The 18,518-nt window shown below is 36.9% G+C and overlaps 1 long non-coding RNA gene across 1 annotated transcript; it reads right to left on the bottom strand.

The window, feature by feature from the left end:
• Positions 1-15,052: 15,052 nt before the first annotated feature.
• Positions 15,053-17,081, bottom strand: LOC141305364 (uncharacterized). Its single transcript, XR_012344377.1, has 4 exons — positions 17,024-17,081; positions 16,790-16,941; positions 16,521-16,710; positions 15,053-15,598 (listed from the first exon to the last, which is right to left on the bottom strand). It is a non-coding gene; the product is annotated as an uncharacterized lncRNA (long non-coding RNA).
• Between the last annotated feature and the right edge of the window lie 1,437 nt (positions 17,082-18,518).

Genomic DNA, 18,518 nt, shown 5'->3' with positions numbered 1-18,518 from the left:
TAAAACCTATTTTGCAACACAGAGAAACATATCTGAAGGTGTTAGAAGTGTTTTGCATGATTTTTGAAGTTAGAGCCTGAAATGTCAGAAAACAGCGTTTCAGCACATAACAAACTTGGTTCAGGCAATGCAAGGTGAAACTCGGCCCAAAATTAAAATTGCAGTCTGTGCATGAATAAAACCTATTTTGCAACACAGAGAAACATATCTGAAGGTGTTAGAAGTGTTTTGCATGATTTTTGAAGTTAGAGCCTGAAATGTCAGAAAAAGGCGTTTCAGCACATAACAAACTTGGTTCTGGCAATTCAAGCTGAAACTCGGTCCAAAATTAAAATTGCAGTCTGTGCATGAATAAAACCTATTTTGCAACACAGAGAAACATATCTGAAGGTGTTAGAAGTGTTTTGCATGATTTTTGAAGTTAGAGCCTGAAATGTCAGAAAAAGGCTTTTCAGCACATAACAAACTTTGTTCTGGCAATGCAAGCTGAAACTCGGTCCAAAATTAAAATTGCAGTCTGTGCATGAATAAAACCTATTTTGCAGCACAGAGAAACATATCTGAAGGTGTTAGAAGTGTTTTGCATGATTTTTGAAGTTAGAGCCTGAAATGTCAGAAAACGGCGTTTCAGCACATAACAAACTTGGTTCTGGTAATGCAAGCTGAAACTCGGCCCAAAATTAAAATTGCAGTCTGTGCATGAATAAAACCTATTTTGCAGCACAGAGAAACATATCTGAAGGTGTTAGAAGTGTTTTGCATGATTTTTGAAGTTAGAGCCTGAAATGTCAGAAAACGGCGTTTCAGCACATACCAAACTTGGTTCAGGCAATGCAAGCTGAAACTCGGCCCAAAATTAAAATTGCAGTCTGTGCATGAATAAAACCTATTTTGCAACACAGAGAAACATATCTGAAGGTGTTAGAAGTGTTTTGCATGATTTTTGAAGTTAGAGCCTGAAATGTCAGAAAACAGCGATTCAGCACTTAACAAACTTGGTTCTGGCAATGCAAGCTGAAACTCGGTCCAAAATTAAAATTGCAGTCTGTGCATGAATAAAACCTATTTTGCAACACAGAGAAACATATCTGAAGGTGTTAGAAGTGTTTTGCATGATTTTTGAAGTTAGAGCCTGAAATGTCAGAAAACAGCGTTTCAGCACTTAACAAACTTGGTTCTGGCAATGCAAGCTGAAACTCGGTCCAAAATTAAAATTGCAGTCTGTGCATGAATAAAACCTATTTTGCAACACAGAGAAACATATCTGAAGGTGTTAGAAGTGTTTTGCATGATTTTTGAAGTTAGAGCCTGAAATGTCAGAAAACGGCGTTTCAGCACATAACAAACTTGGTTCAGGCAATGCAAGCTGAAACTCGGCCCAAAATTAAAATTGCAGTCTGTGCATGAATAAAACCTATTTTGCAACACAGAGAAACATATCTGAAGGTGTTAGAAGTGTTTTGCATGATTTTTGAAGTTAGAGCCTGAAATGTCAGAAAACAGCGTTTCAGCACATAACAAACTTGGTTCTGGTAATGCAAGCTGAAACTCGGCCCAAAATTAAAATTGCAGTCTGTGCATGAATAAAACCTATTTTGCAGCACAGAGAAACATATCTGAAGGTGTTAGAAGTGTTTTGCATGATTTTTGAAGTTAGAGCCTGAAATGTCAGAAAACGGCGTTTCAGCACATAACAAACTTGGTTCAGGCAATGCAAGCTGAAACTCGGCCCAAAATTAAAATTGCAGTCTGTGCATGAATAAAACCTATTTTGCAACACAGAGAAACATATCTGAAGGTGTTAGAAGTGTTTTGCATGATTTTTGAAGTTAGAGCCTGAAATGTCAGAAAACAGCCTTTCAGCGCAGAACAAACTTGGTTCAGGCAATGCAAGCTGAAACTCGGTATAAAATTAAAATTGCAGTCTGTGCATGAATAAAACCTATTTTGCAACACAGAGAAACATATCTGAAGGTGTTAGAAGTGTTTTGCATGATTTTTGAAGTTAGAGCCTGAAATGTCAGAAAACAGCGTTTCAGCACTTAACAAACTTGGTTCTGGCAATGCAAGCTGAAACTCGGTCCAAAATTAAAATTGCAGTCTGTGCATGAATAAAACCTATTTTGCAACACAGAGAAACATATCTGAAGGTGTTAGAAGTGTTTTGCATGATTTTTGAAGTTAGAGCCTGAAATGTCAGAAAACGGCGTTTCAGCACATAACAAACTTGGTTCTGGCAATGCAAGCTGAAACTCGGTCCAAAATAAAAATTGCAGTCTGTGCATGAATAAAACCTATTTTGCAACACAGAGAAGCATATCTGAAGGTGTTAGAAGTGTTTTGCATGATTTTTGAAGTTAGAGCCTGAAATGTCAGAAAACAGCGTTTCAGCACATAACAAACTTGGTTCAGGCAATGCAAGCTGAAACTCGGCCAAAAATTAAAATTGCAGTCTGTGCATGAATAAAACCTATTTTGCAACACAGAGAAACATATCTGAAGGTGTTAGAAGTGTTTTGCATGATTTTTGAAGTTGGAGCCTGAAATGTCAGAAAACAGCGTTTCAGCACATAACAAACTTGGTTCTGGCAATGCAAGCTGAAACTCGGCCCAAAATTAAAATTGCAGTCTGTGCATGAATAAAACCTATTTTGCAACACAGAGAAACATATCTGAAGGTGTTAGAAGTGTTTTGCATGATTTTTGAAGTTAGAGCCTGAAATGTCAGAAAACGGCGTTTCAGCACATAACAAACTTGGTTCATGCAATGCAAGCTGAAACTCGGCCCAAAATTAAAATTGCAGTCTGTGCATGAATAAAACCTATTTTGCAACACAGAGAAACATATCTGAAGGTGTTAGAAGTGTTTTGCATGATTTTTGAAGTTAGAGCCTGAAATGTCAGAAAACAGCGTTTCAGCACTTAACAAACTTGGTTCTGGCAATGCAAGCTGAAACTCGGTCCAAAATTAAAATTGCAGTCTGTGCATGAATAAAACCTATTTTGCAACACAGAGAAACATATCTGAAGGTGTTTGAAGTGTTTTGCATGATTTTTGAAGTTAGAGCCTGAAATGTCAGAAAACGGCGTTTCAGCACATAACAAACTTGGTTCAGGCAATGCAAGCTGAAACTCGGCCAAAAATTAAAATTGCAGTCTGTGCATGAATAAAACCTATTTTGCAACACAGAGAAACATATCTGAAGGTGTTAGAAGTGTTTTGCATGATTTTTGAAATTAGAGCCTGAAATGTCAGACAACAGCGTTTCAGCACATAACAAACTTGGTTCTGGTAATGCAAGCTGAAACTCGGCCCAAAATTAAAATTGCAGTCTGTGCATGAATAAAACCTATTTTGCAGCACAGAGAAACATATCTGAAGGTGTTAGAAGTGTTTTGCATGATTTTTGAAGTTAGAGCCTGAAATGTCAGAAAACGGCGTTTCAGCTCATAACAAACTTGGTTCAGGCAATGCAAGGTGAAACTCGGCCCAAAATTAAAATTGCAGTCTGTGCATGAATAAAACCTATTTTGCAACACAGAGAAACATATCTGAAGGTGTTAGAAGTGTTTTGCATGATTTTTGAAGTTAGAGCCTGAAATGTCAGAAAAAGGCTTTTCAGCACATAACAAACTTGGTTCTGGCAATGCAAGCTGAAACTCGGTCCAAAATTAAAATTGCAGTCTGTGCATGAATAAAACCTATTTTGCAACACAGAGAAACATATCTGAAGGTGTTAGAAGTGTTTTGCATGATTTTTGAAGTTAGAGCCTGAAATGTCAGAAAAAGGCATTTCAGCACATAACAAACTTGGTTCTGGCAATGCAAGCTGAAACTCGGCCAAAAATTAAAATTGCAGTCTGTGCATGAATAAAACCTATTTTGCAACACAGAGAAACATATCTGAAGGTGTTAGAAGTGTTTTGCATGATTTTTGAAGTTAGAGCCTGAAATGTCAGAAAACGGCGTTTCAGCACATAACAAACTCGGTTCAGGCAATGCAAGCTGAAACTCGGCCAAAAATTAAAATTGCAGTCTGTGCATGAATAAAACCTATTTTGCAACACAGAGAAACATATCTGAAGGTGTTAGAAGTGTTTTGCATGATTTTTGAAGTTAGAGCCTGAAATGTCAGAAAACAGCGTTTCAGCACATAACAAACTTGGTTCTGGTAATGCAAGCTGAAACTCGGCCCAAAATTAAAATTGCAGTCTGTGCATGAATAAAACCTATTTTGCAGCACAGAGAAACATATCTGAAGGTGTTAGAAGTGTTTTGCATGATTTTTGAAGTTAGAGCCTGAAATGTCAGAAAACGGCGTTTCAGCACATAACAAACTTGGTTCAGGCAATGCAAGCTGAAACTCGGCCCAAAATTAAAATTGCAGTCTGTGCATGAATAAAACCTATTTTGCAGCACAGAGAAACATATCTGAAGGTGTTAGAAGTGTTTTGCATGATTTTTGAAGTTAGAGCCTGAAATGTCAGAAAAAGGCGTTTCAGCACATAACAAACTTGGTTCTGGCAATGCAAGCTGAAACTCGGTCCAAAATAAAAATTGCAGTCTGTGCATGAATAAAACCTATTTTGCAACGCAGAGAAACATATCTGAAGGTGTTAGAAGTGTTTTGCATGATTTTTGAAGTTAGAGCCTGAAATGTCAGAAAACGCCGTTTCAGCACATAACAAACTTGGTTCAGGCAATGCAAGCTGAAACTCGGCCCAAAATTAAAATTGCAGTCTGTGCATGAATAAAACCTATTTTGCAACACAGAGAAACATATCTGAAGGTGTTAGAAGTGTTTTGCATGATTTTTGAAGTTAGAGCCTGAAATGTCAGAAAACAGCGTTTCAGCACTTAACAAACTTGGTTCTGGCAATGCAAGCTGAAACTCGGTCCAAAATTAAAATTGCAGTCTGTGCATGAATAAAACCTATTTTGCAACACAGAGAAACATATCTGAAGGTGTTAGAAGTGTTTTGCATGATTTTTGAAGTTAGAGCCTGAAATGTCAGAAAACGCCGTTTCAGCACATAACAAACTTGGTTCAGGCAATGCAAGCTGAAACTCGGCCCAAAATTAAAATTGCAGTCTGTGCATGAATAAAACCTATTTTGCAACACAGAGAAACATATCTGAAGGTGTTAGAAGTGTTTTGCATGATTTTTGAAGTTAGAGCCTGAAATGTCAGAAAACAGCGTTTCAGCACATAACAAACTTGGTTCAGGCAATGCAAGGTGAAACTCGGCCCAAAATTAAAATTGCAGTCTGTGCATGAATAAAACCTATTTTGCAACACAGAGAAACATATCTGAAGGTGTTAGAAGTGTTTTGCATGATTTTTGAAGTTAGAGCCTGAAATGTCAGAAAAAGGCGTTTCAGCACATAACAAACTTGGTTCTGGCAATTCAAGCTGAAACTCGGTCCAAAATTAAAATTGCAGTCTGTGCATGAATAAAACCTATTTTGCAACACAGAGAAACATATCTGAAGGTGTTAGAAGTGTTTTGCATGATTTTTGAAGTTAGAGCCTGAAATGTCAGAAAAAGGCTTTTCAGCACATAACAAACTTTGTTCTGGCAATGCAAGCTGAAACTCGGTCCAAAATTAAAATTGCAGTCTGTGCATGAATAAAACCTATTTTGCAGCACAGAGAAACATATCTGAAGGTGTTAGAAGTGTTTTGCATGATTTTTGAAGTTAGAGCCTGAAATGTCAGAAAACGCCGTTTCAGCACATAACAAACTTGGTTCAGGCAATGCAAGCTGAAACTCGGCCCAAAATTAAAATTGCAGTCTGTGCATGAATAAAACCTATTTTGCAACACAGAGAAACATATCTGAAGGTGTTTGAAGTGTTTTGCATGATTTTTGAAGTTAGAGCCTGAAATGTCAGAAAACGGCGTTTCAGCACATAACAAACTTGGTTCAGGCAATGCAAGCTGAAACTCGGCCAAAAATTAAAATTGCAGTCTGTGCATGAATAAAACCTATTTTGCAACACAGAGAAACATATCTGAAGGTGTTAGAAGTGTTTTGCATGATTTTTGAAATTAGAGCCTGAAATGTCAGACAACAGCGTTTCAGCACATAACAAACTTGGTTCTGGTAATGCAAGCTGAAACTCGGCCCAAAATTAAAATTGCAGTCTGTGCATGAATAAAACCTATTTTGCAGCACAGAGAAACATATCTGAAGGTGTTAGAAGTGTTTTGCATGATTTTTGAAGTTAGAGCCTGAAATGTCAGAAAACGGCGTTTCAGCTCATAACAAACTTGGTTCAGGCAATGCAAGGTGAAACTCGGCCCAAAATTAAAATTGCAGTCTGTGCATGAATAAAACCTATTTTGCAACGCAGAGAAACATATCTGAAGGTGTTAGAAGTGTTTTGCATGATTTTTGAAGTTAGAGCCTGAAATGTCAGAAAAAGGCATTTCAGCACATAACAAACTTGGTTCTGGCAATGCAAGCTGAAACTCGGCCCAAAATTAAAATTGCAGTCTGTGCATGAATAAAACCTATTTTGCAACACAGAGAAACATATCTGAAGGTGTTAGAAGTGTTTTGCATGATTTTTGAAGTTAGAGCCTGAAATGTCAGAAAACAGCGTTTCAGCACATAACAAACTTGGTTCAGGCAATGCAAGCTGAAACTCGGTCCAAAATTAAAATTGCAGTCTGTGCATGAATAAAACCTATTTTGCAACACAGAGAAACATATCTGAAGGTGTTAGAAGTGTTTTGCATGATTTTTGAAGTTAGAGCCTGAAATGTCAGAAAAAGGCGTTTCAGCACATAACAAACTTGGTTCTGGCAATTCAAGCTGAAACTCGGTCCAAAATTAAAATTGCAGTCTGTGCATGAATAAAACCTATTTTGCAACACAGAGAAACATATCTGAAGGTGTTAGAAGTGTTTTGCATGATTTTTGAAGTTAGAGCCTGAAATGTCAGAAAAAGGCTTTTCAGCACATAACAAACTTTGTTCTGGCAATGCAAGCTGAAACTCGGTCCAAAATTAAAATTGCAGTCTGTGCATGAATAAAACCTATTTTGCAGCACAGAGAAACATATCTGAAGGTGTTAGAAGTGTTTTGCATGATTTTTGAAGTTAGAGCCTGAAATGTCAGAAAACAGCGTTTCAGCACTTAACAAACTTGGTTCTGGCAATGCAAGCTGAAACTCGGTCCAAAATTAAAATTGCAGTCTGTGCATGAATAAAACCTATTTTGCAACACAGAGAAACATATCTGAAGGTGTTTGAAGTGTTTTGCATGATTTTTGAAGTTAGAGCCTGAAATGTCAGAAAACGGCGTTTCAGCACATAACAAACTTGGTTCAGGCAATGCAAGCTGAAACTCGGCCAAAAATTAAAATTGCAGTCTGTGCATGAATAAAACCTATTTTGCAACACAGAGAAACATATCTGAAGGTGTTAGAAGTGTTTTGCATGATTTTTGAAATTAGAGCCTGAAATGTCAGACAACAGCGTTTCAGCACATAACAAACTTGGTTCTGGTAATGCAAGCTGAAACTCGGCCCAAAATTAAAATTGCAGTCTGTGCATGAATAAAACCTATTTTGCAGCACAGAGAAACATATCTGAAGGTGTTAGAAGTGTTTTGCATGATTTTTGAAGTTAGAGCCTGAAATGTCAGAAAACGGCGTTTCAGCTCATAACAAACTTGGTTCAGGCAATGCAAGGTGAAACTCGGCCCAAAATTAAAATTGCAGTCTGTGCATGAATAAAACCTATTTTGCAACACAGAGAAACATATCTGAAGGTGTTAGAAGTGTTTTGCATGATTTTTGAAGTTAGAGCCTGAAATGTCAGAAAAAGGCTTTTCAGCACATAACAAACTTGGTTCTGGCAATGCAAGCTGAAACTCGGTCCAAAATTAAAATTGCAGTCTGTGCATGAATAAAACCTATTTTGCAACACAGAGAAACATATCTGAAGGTGTTAGAAGTGTTTTGCATGATTTTTGAAGTTAGAGCCTGAAATGTCAGAAAAAGGCATTTCAGCACATAACAAACTTGGTTCTGGCAATGCAAGCTGAAACTCGGCCAAAAATTAAAATTGCAGTCTGTGCATGAATAAAACCTATTTTGCAACACAGAGAAACATATCTGAAGGTGTTAGAAGTGTTTTGCATGATTTTTGAAGTTAGAGCCTGAAATGTCAGAAAACGGCGTTTCAGCACATAACAAACTCGGTTCAGGCAATGCAAGCTGAAACTCGGCCAAAAATTAAAATTGCAGTCTGTGCATGAATAAAACCTATTTTGCAACACAGAGAAACATATCTGAAGGTGTTAGAAGTGTTTTGCATGATTTTTGAAGTTAGAGCCTGAAATGTCAGAAAACAGCGTTTCAGCACATAACAAACTTGGTTCTGGTAATGCAAGCTGAAACTCGGCCCAAAATTAAAATTGCAGTCTGTGCATGAATAAAACCTATTTTGCAGCACAGAGAAACATATCTGAAGGTGTTAGAAGTGTTTTGCATGATTTTTGAAGTTAGAGCCTGAAATGTCAGAAAACGGCGTTTCAGCACATAACAAACTTGGTTCAGGCAATGCAAGCTGAAACTCGGCCCAAAATTAAAATTGCAGTCTGTGCATGAATAAAACCTATTTTGCAGCACAGAGAAACATATCTGAAGGTGTTAGAAGTGTTTTGCATGATTTTTGAAGTTAGAGCCTGAAATGTCAGAAAAAGGCGTTTCAGCACATAACAAACTTGGTTCTGGCAATGCAAGCTGAAACTCGGTCCAAAATAAAAATTGCAGTCTGTGCATGAATAAAACCTATTTTGCAACGCAGAGAAACATATCTGAAGGTGTTAGAAGTGTTTTGCATGATTTTTGAAGTTAGAGCCTGAAATGTCAGAAAACGCCGTTTCAGCACATAACAAACTTGGTTCAGGCAATGCAAGCTGAAACTCGGCCCAAAATTAAAATTGCAGTCTGTGCATGAATAAAACCTATTTTGCAACACAGAGAAACATATCTGAAGGTGTTAGAAGTGTTTTGCATGATTTTTGAAGTTAGAGCCTGAAATGTCAGAAAACAGCGTTTCAGCACTTAACAAACTTGGTTCTGGCAATGCAAGCTGAAACTCGGTCCAAAATTAAAATTGCAGTCTGTGTATGAATAAAACCTATTTTGCAACACAGAGAAACATATCTGAAGGTGTTAGAAGTGTTTTGCATGATTTTTGAAGTTAGAGTCTGAAATGTCAGAAAACAGCGTTTCAGCACTTAACAAACTTGGTTCTGGCAATGCAAGCTGAAACTCGGTCCAAAATTAAAATTGCAGTCTGTGCATGAATAAAACCTATTTTGCAACACAGAGAAACATATCTGAAGGTGTTAGAAGTGTTTTGCATGATTTTTGAAGTTAGAGCCTGAAATGTCAGAAAACAGCGTTTCAGCACTTAACAAACTTGGTTCTGGCAATGCAAGCTGAAACTCGGTCCAAAATTAAAATTGCAGTCTGTGCATGAATAAAACCTATTTTGCAACACAGAGAAACATATCTGAAGGTGTTAGAAGTGTTTTGCATGATTTTTGAAGTTAGAGCCTGAAATGTCAGAAAAAGGCGTTTCAGCACATAACAAACTTGGTTCTGGCAATGCAAGCTGAAACTCGGTCCAAAATAAAAATTGCAGTCTGTGCATGAATAAAACCTATTTTGCAACACAGAGAAACATATCTGAAGGTGTTAGAAGTGTTTTGCATGATTTTTGAAGTTAGAGCCTGAAATGTCAGAAAAAGCCGTTTCAGCACATAACAAACTTGGTTCAGACAATGCAAGTTGAAACTCGGCCCAAAATTAAAATTGCAGTCTGTGCATGAATAAAACCTATTTTGCAACACAGAGAAACATATCTGAAGGTGTTAGAAGTGTTTTGCATGATTTTTGAAGTCAGAGCCTGAAATGTCAGAAAACGGCGTTTCAGCACATAACAAACTTGGTTCAGGCAATGCAAGCTGAAACTCGGTCCAAAATTAAAATTGCAGTCTGTGCATGAATAAAACCTATTTTGCAACACAGAGAAACATATCTGAAGGTGTTAGAAGTGTTTTGCATGATTTTTGAAGTTAGAGCCTGAAATGTCAGAAAAAGGCGTTTCCGCACATAACAAACTTGGTTCAGACAATGCAAGCTGAAACTCGGTCTAAAATTAAAATTGCAGTCTGTGCATGAAAAAAACCTATTTTGCAACACAGAGAAACATATCTGAAGGTGTTAGAAGTGTTTTGCATGATTTTTGAAGTTAGAGCCTGAAATGTCAGAAAACAGCGTTTCAGCACTTAACAAACTTGGTTCTGGCAATGCAAGCTGAAACTCGGTCCAAAATTAAAATTGCAGTCTGTGCATGAATAAAACCTGTTTTGCAACACAGAGAAACATATCTGAAGGTGTTAGAAGTGTTTTGCATGATTTTTGAAGTTAGAGTCTGAAATGTCAGAAAACGGCGTTTCAGCACATAACAAACTTGGTTCTGGCAATGCAAGCTGAAACTCGGTCCAAAATTAAAATTGCAGTCTGTGCATGAATAAAACCTATTTTGCAACACAGAGAAACATATCTGAAGGTGTTAGAAGTGTTTTGCATGATTTTTGAAGTTAGAGCCTGAAATGTCAGAAAAAGGCGTTTCAGCACATAACAAACTTGGTTCAGACAATGCAAGCTGAAACTCGGTCTAAAATTAAAATTGCACTCTGTGCATGAATAAAACCTATTTTGCAACACAGAGAAACATATCTGAAGGTGTTAGAAGTGTTTTGCATGATTTTTGAAGTTAGAGCCTGAAATGTCAGAAAACAGCGTTTCAGCACTTAACAAACTTGGTTCTGGCAATGCAAGCTGAAACTCGGTCCAAAATTAAAATTGCAGTCTGTGCATGAATAAAACCTATTTTGCAACACAGAGAAACATATCTGAAGGTGTTAGAAGTGTTTTGCATGATTTTTGAAGTTAGAGCCTGAAATGTCAGAAAAAGGCGTTTCAGCACATAACAAACTTGGTTCCGGAAAATGCAAGCTGAAACTCGGCCCAAAATTAAAATTGCAGTCTGTACATGAATAAAACCTGTTTTGCAACACAGAGAAACATATCTGAAGGTGTTAGAAGTGTTTTGCATGATTTTTGAAGTTAGAGCCTGAAATGTCAGAAAACAGCGTTTCAGCACTTAACAAACTTGGTTCTGGCAATGCAAGCTGAAACTCGGTCCAAAATTAAAATTGCAGTCTGTGCATGAATAAAACCTAATTTGCAACACAGAGAAACATATCTGAAGGTGTTAGAAGTGTTTTGCATGATATTTGAAGTTAGAGCCTGAAATGTCAGAAAAAGGCATTTCAGCACATAACAAACTTGGTTCTGGCAATGCAAGCTGAAACTCGGTCCAAAATTAAAATTGCAGTCTGTGCATGAATAAAACCTATTTTGCAACACAGAGAAACATATCTGAAGGTGTTAGAAGTGTTTTGCATGATTTTTGAAGTTAGAGCCTGAAATGTCAGAAAAAGGCGTTTCAGCACATAACAAACTTGGTTTAGACAATGCAAGCTGAAACTCGGTCTAAAATTAAAATTGCAGTCTGTGCATGAATAAAACCTATTTTGCAACACAGAGAAACATATCTGAAGGTGTTAGAAGTGTTTTGCATGATTTTTGAAGTTAGAGCCTGAAATGTCAGAAAACAGCGTTTCAGCACTTAACAAACTTGGTTCTGGCAATGCAAGCTGAAACTCGGTCCAAAATTAAAATTGCAGTCTGTGCATGAATAAAACCTATTTTGCAACACAGAGAAACATATCTGAAGGTGTTAGAAGTGTTTTGCATGATTTTTGAAGTTAGAGCCTGAAATGTCAGAAAACGGCGTTTCAGCACATAACAAACTTGGTTCTGGCAATGCAAGCTGAAACTCGGTCCAAAATTAAAATTGCAGTCTGTGCATGAATAAAACCTATTTTGCAACACAGAGAAACATATCTGAAGGTGTTAGAAGTGTTTTGCATGATTTTTGAAGTTAGAGCCTGAAATGTCAGAAAACGGCGTTTCAGCACATAACAAACTTGGTTCTGGCAATGCAAGCTGAAACTCGGTCCAAAATAAAAATTGCAGTCTGTGCATGAATAAAACCTATTTTGCAACACAGGTAAACATATCTGAAGGTGTTAGAAGTGTTTTGCATGATTTTTGAAGTTAGAGCCTGAAATGTCAGAAAAAGGCTTTTCAGCACATAACAAACTTTGTTCTGGCAATGCAAGCTGAAACTCGGTCCAAAATTAAAATTGCAGTCTGTGCATGAATAAAACCTATTTTGCAACACAGAGAAACATATCTGAAGGTGTTAGAAGTGTTTTGCATGATTTTTGAAGTTAGAGCCTGAAATGTCAGAAAACGGCGTTTCAGCACATAACAAACTTGGTTCAGGCAATGCAAGCTGAAACTCGGCCCAAAATTAAAATTGCAGTCTGTGCATGAATAAAACCTATTTTGCAACACAGAGAAACATATCTGAAGGTGTTAGAAGTGTTTTGCATGATTTTTGAAGTTAGAGCCTGAAATGTCAGAAAACGGCGTTTCAGCACATAACAAACTTGGTTCAGGCAATGCAAGCTGAAACTCGGCCCAAAATTAAAATTGCAGTCTGTGCATGAATAAAACCTATTTTGCAACACAGAGAAACATATCTGAAGGTGTTAGAAGTGTTTTGCATGATTTTTGAAGTTAGAGCCTGAAATGTCAGAAAACAGCCTTTCAGCGCAGAACAAACTTGGTTCAGGCAATGCAAGCTGAAACTCGGTATAAAATTAAAATTGCAGTCTGTGCATGAATAAAACCTATTTTGCAACACAGAGAAACATATCTGAAGGTGTTAGAAGTGTTTTGCATGATTTTTGAAGTTAGAGCCTGAAATGTCAGAAAACAGCGTTTCAGCACTTAACAAACTTGGTTCTGGCAATGCAAGCTGAAACTCGGTCCAAAATTAAAATTGCAGTCTGTGCATGAATAAAACCTATTTTGCAACACAGAGAAACATATCTGAAGGTGTTAGAAGTGTTTTGCATGATTTTTGAAGTTAGAGCCTGAAATGTCAGAAAACGGCGTTTCAGCACATAACAAACTTGGTTCTGGCAATGCAAGCTGAAACTCGGTCCAAAATAAAAATTGCAGTCTGTGCATGAATAAAACCTATTTTGCAACACAGAGAAGCATATCTGAAGGTGTTAGAAGTGTTTTGCATGATTTTTGAAGTTAGAGCCTGAAATGTCAGAAAACGGCGTTTCAGCACATAACAAACTTGGTTCAGGCAATGCAAGCTGAAACTCGGCCAAAAATTAAAATTGCAGTCTGTGCATGAATAAAACCTATTTTGCAACACAGAGAAACATATCTGAAGGTGTTAGAAGTGTTTTGCATGATTTTTGAAGTTGGAGCCTGAAATGTCAGAAAACAGCGTTTCAGCACATAACAAACTTGGTTCTGGCAATGCAAGCTGAAACTCGGCCCAAAATTAAAATTGCAGTCTGTGCATGAATAAAACCTATTTTGCAACACAGAGAAACATATCTGAAGGTGTTAGAAGTGTTTTGCATGATTTTTGAAGTTAGAGCCTGAAATGTCAGAAAACGGCGTTTCAGCACATAACAAACTTGGTTCATGCAATGCAAGCTGAAACTCGGCCCAAAATTAAAATTGCAGTCTGTGCATGAATAAAACCTATTTTGCAACACAGAGAAACATATCTGAAGGTGTTAGAAGTGTTTTGCATGATTTTTGAAGTTAGAGCCTGAAATGTCAGAAAACAGCGTTTCAGCACTTAACAAACTTGGTTCTGGCAATGCAAGCTGAAACTCGGTCCAAAATTAAAATTGCAGTCTGTGCATGAATAAAACCTATTTTGCAACACAGAGAAACATATCTGAAGGTGTTTGAAGTGTTTTGCATGATTTTTGAAGTTAGAGCCTGAAATGTCAGAAAACGGCGTTTCAGCACATAACAAACTTGGTTCAGGCAATGCAAGCTGAAACTCGGCCAAAAATTAAAATTGCAGTCTGTGCATGAATAAAACCTATTTTGCAACACAGAGAAACATATCTGAAGGTGTTAGAAGTGTTTTGCATGATTTTTGAAATTAGAGCCTGAAATGTCAGACAACAGCGTTTCAGCACATAACAAACTTGGTTCTGGTAATGCAAGCTGAAACTCGGCCCAAAATTAAAATTGCAGTCTGTGCATGAATAAAACCTATTTTGCAGCACAGAGAAACATATCTGAAGGTGTTAGAAGTGTTTTGCATGATTTTTGAAGTTAGAGCCTGAAATGTCAGAAAACGGCGTTTCAGCTCATAACAAACTTGGTTCAGGCAATGCAAGGTGAAACTCGGCCCAAAATTAAAATTGCAGTCTGTGCATGAATAAAACCTATTTTGCAACACAGAGAAACATATCTGAAGGTGTTAGAAGTGTTTTGCATGATTTTTGAAGTTAGAGCCTGAAATGTCAGAAAACGGCGTTTCAGCACATACCCACATAGCAAAATTGGTTTGGCCCAGTGATGGGCCACACAATCCACTTTCACTTGGCCCAAATACAGCAGTGAATTACGGTACATGACTGGACCAGGTCTGGATTCCAGACAAGGGCCACACATGGGCCATAACTGGCCCAAGTCTCAGCCAAGTAAATTAACTATAACTGGCCCTGAATTGGGCCAGATCAAAATGTAACATTTGAACCAAAACACAGCCTTAAGTAAACCATATCAACACCAGTGTTTAACCAGAATGCCCAAAACTGAGCCACACCTGAGCCTGATCTACAGGTGAACTAAACCTGGCAGCCAAAATATGGGCCATAAAAAGGCCATGAGAGATCAATATCTCTGCCACCTGTGTAACCATAGCTGGCTCTATTCTGGTCCTATATGCTGGACCAGATGGGTTCCACATGTCAGCCATAACCTCCTAGATAAATAATCGCAACAAAGACAGTATTCTTAACAAATGTTTAATCATGTTAACATCAAAGCATTGACACCTGACATTTTAAAGTTGTTCAAACAACTCTGAAATACCACTCCCCTGTCAGTTCTGCAATAAAAATGAAGTAAGTAGAAGTTCTGTGCCATGTTTTAGTTCATGAAGTTTTATTTTAAATGTAACACTTGATCATCCATGTTTCTGATCATGAAGTTTCATGCTTTGTCTAAAGCTTGACTGTCCATGTTTCTGATTAGGAACAAAATTTACTTGACATACACTTGAACATCCATGTTTCTACTCATCGAGTTTCACTTCACATAACACTTGAGCGTCCAGGTTTATGGTCAGGAAGTAGCACTCTTCAAATGACTCTGAAACATTCATGATTCTGTTAATGAACAAGTTGCACTCTGAACAGAGCCTTGGAACATCCATTCCTAAAGTCTGTTAACTAGTCGTACTCTCCTCACACACTCTATTCTTCATCCTCTCTTTTCGGCCACCATCTCTGTCTGGGGCGAGATATAGCCATCTTTTAATGATGGCATGAATTAATTTTTCTTTGGCCTCAGATGTCAGACAGTTGCACCTCACAGCCGCTGAAAAACACAAGCACACATGGTGTATAATTAGCTTTTGCATCAGGTAACAGGTAACATGGCTATTGGATAAAATACAATATTACCACAAAAACTGAACCAATGACCTTTAGACAAACATTCTGTATTGTCTTTTACCATCTACCCATCTTCCAGTTAATTATCGTTTCTTACTTCCCCCAGCCCTTCATCGTTTAGATTGTCTGAAATAGCCCAAATTCTGACTGTCTACTATGGGTAAAAGATAATTTTACACATCTCAGGAACACACTACCACTTAGCTTAAAATGACTGTGTGAAATATGTATAGATTAATTCTACTTGGGATTTTGTTTATTTTTACTTCTTTTAAATTCAGTGTATGTTTTTATTATGCAACCTTGAGCTTGTGTTGAGGTACTATATACATAAAACGTTCTCTCTCTCCTTCATTTTCTAAATCTTTTATAGAGTGCATTCATGCTTTAAGCATTTAAATAAAGAGAGATATAAAAAATTGTGATGACAATCTCCACAACAAAAAACATTTTTGAAAACTGGACAAAAAGACAAAAGGTACAAGACTGTGTACTTAAAGGCTTTAGAAATAACTGCAGTCCCATGAAGCACTATATAATCAAATTAAAAACAGCAGTGATAGTGTAGTTTTTCCACAAAGAATTGAGGAAAAAAAGTGGAATATACATAAAAGTGGAAAAGACGCAACACTTATTTGTACATTACTTGTCACATCCTGATGTCACATGTCTTTACAGAATTTTTATGTGTGTGTGTGTGTGTGTGTGTGTGTGTGTGTGTGTGTGAGCATGCACAGATTGCAAAAATCACTGGCAATGTGAATTAATCAAAATCAGATGATCCTGAGGCTAATCCCATGACACACTATCAGTGCATTCTGAAAAGGGCTAGACAATATACTCACAACTTTGGTAACTGGATGTTTGCTGGATGTCCCAGGTGTAGTGTGGCTCATGGAGCCTTGAAGGTTCAGAGTGCCCTGGATATCCCTACGTTTGTGGGGTGGTCTTCTGACCTCGACGTTGGCATGCCTTAAAAGGGCCTCAGTGCTTGATTTACAGCTCTCAGAGAGAACATGATGCCAGGCATACCTCCTGCAACATACAAAATATCTTAGTCCTTTAACAGCTGTAATAAAATGCACTGTAATTAAAAAAAGCTGACACTTCTTACTTGTTTTTTGACTTTGTTCCTTAAATGCCTTCCATCTCATCATTAGGGATGTCAGGAGCACTGTGGAAGAGCTTAGGGTCTAATTTGGCTTTCCAGGGTCTAATTTGTTGTGCTGTCTAGGAATATTTGGAGCATCAGGTATGGAATACATTCTGCTTAAAAGTACAAAATATCTTGGTCATTTATCTGCTGTGATAAAATACATTATTATTTTAAAAAGCAGAAGATTCTTACCCTTCTCTTAAATTTTGGTTAATGTAGGCGTTCTTCTGTCTCATTATTATCAGCATCAGCATCATCTTCTCCGGGGAAAAGAATGTTCTTAGGTCTAACACATTTACCAATTACAAGATATACTTTTATTTGTAAATGTGGTGCGAAACATTAATATAAACAAACAATCTAACCAAACCCCTACTTTCTTTTTCTTTGAAATTGGTGAGTTCCTTCCATCGGTCTGATCAACGTCTGTGTGATCAACAGCTAGAGGTAGTTTACGTCTAGCTTTCTTGTAGTCATCTGGAAAAGTAGCATAACAAAAAGAAGAAATTTAAAAAGTAAAACAGTGATTTTAAATATTACTATTAATTCTGGCCCTATGGGGCTATGAAGCAGACAAAATATCTATAACTATTCTTTTTTGAACATTTCATATATGCTGGATAAAATGTTAGTCATGTTGTAATTTAAAATGTGCACATTATTGATTATGTTTAAACATACAACAAATCAAATTACTTTTTGTTTGCATATTTTAAACATAAAACTTGAAATGATTTGGGTGTCATTCCAGGCACTTTTGAACATCAATAACAACTGGTTATTGTAATCATTTTGGTCACTATAAAGGTGATACCAATTTTTGCACAACAATTAATCTCTTGTAACATTTGGAGTGTATTGACAATGATTATTGATGCCCATTTATAAATAGTTTAGTTAAATTCAAATAAATTACATTCAAGGTGAAGTAGAATAAAGAAACATGTATACCCCTTTCCAAGCATTTACTCAATTTCAACATGACATACACCACAAATGAAATTCCAAAACATTGGTACAACAAAAATGCATAATTTTATCTGTAATTTAATATATAACGTTACATTGGCTCCAACAACAAATACCATTACAATTAATTATAACCCTAATCATCTGTCAAAGACGATTAAATTTAAGTGACATAAGAAAAATACTGACTTTTTCAGGAGTAAAGTTAGTGACATAGTTTATTGTATTTACAACACGTAGATTAAAACTGCGTTCACGTGCTGCTAAAACAAGGGCACTCGCGTGTAACGTCAATTAATTAATAAATCCGAAGCAAAATGTAAGAAGAAGTAAACTTGCAACGATACATATGCGTATGTTCGCACTTACCGCTTTGGTTTCAGAAGTCTGTGCAAGACTGCAGCGTCCGCCTGCTTTTTTGAAAAGACATATGGTTCCGGGAGTATTTGTATTCACTTTTCCTTATTGAAGATTTGTTAATTAAAGCGTTATAAGTGATAAATCATAACAACCAGCTACAACGTGAATCACAACATTTAAAACATTCGATCTGAAATAAAATAAAAATAAAAATAAAAATTGTCAAAAAGACAAAAATACGAGACTGTGTGTTACAGCCAAGTGGGTAAATAAAACTACAATCCCATTAAGCACTGCAAATGACAATTAACGCCTTTTGGAAAACATTGCTCTGATGGGCTCTGATAGGCTAATTTCG

The sequence above is a fragment of the Garra rufa genome, unplaced genomic scaffold (genome assembly GCF_049309525.1).
Source record: "Garra rufa unplaced genomic scaffold, GarRuf1.0 hap1_unplaced_002, whole genome shotgun sequence".
Classification (NCBI taxonomy): Eukaryota; Metazoa; Chordata; class Actinopteri; order Cypriniformes; family Cyprinidae; genus Garra; species Garra rufa.
This window is presented reverse-complemented; position numbering and strand designations above follow the sequence as displayed.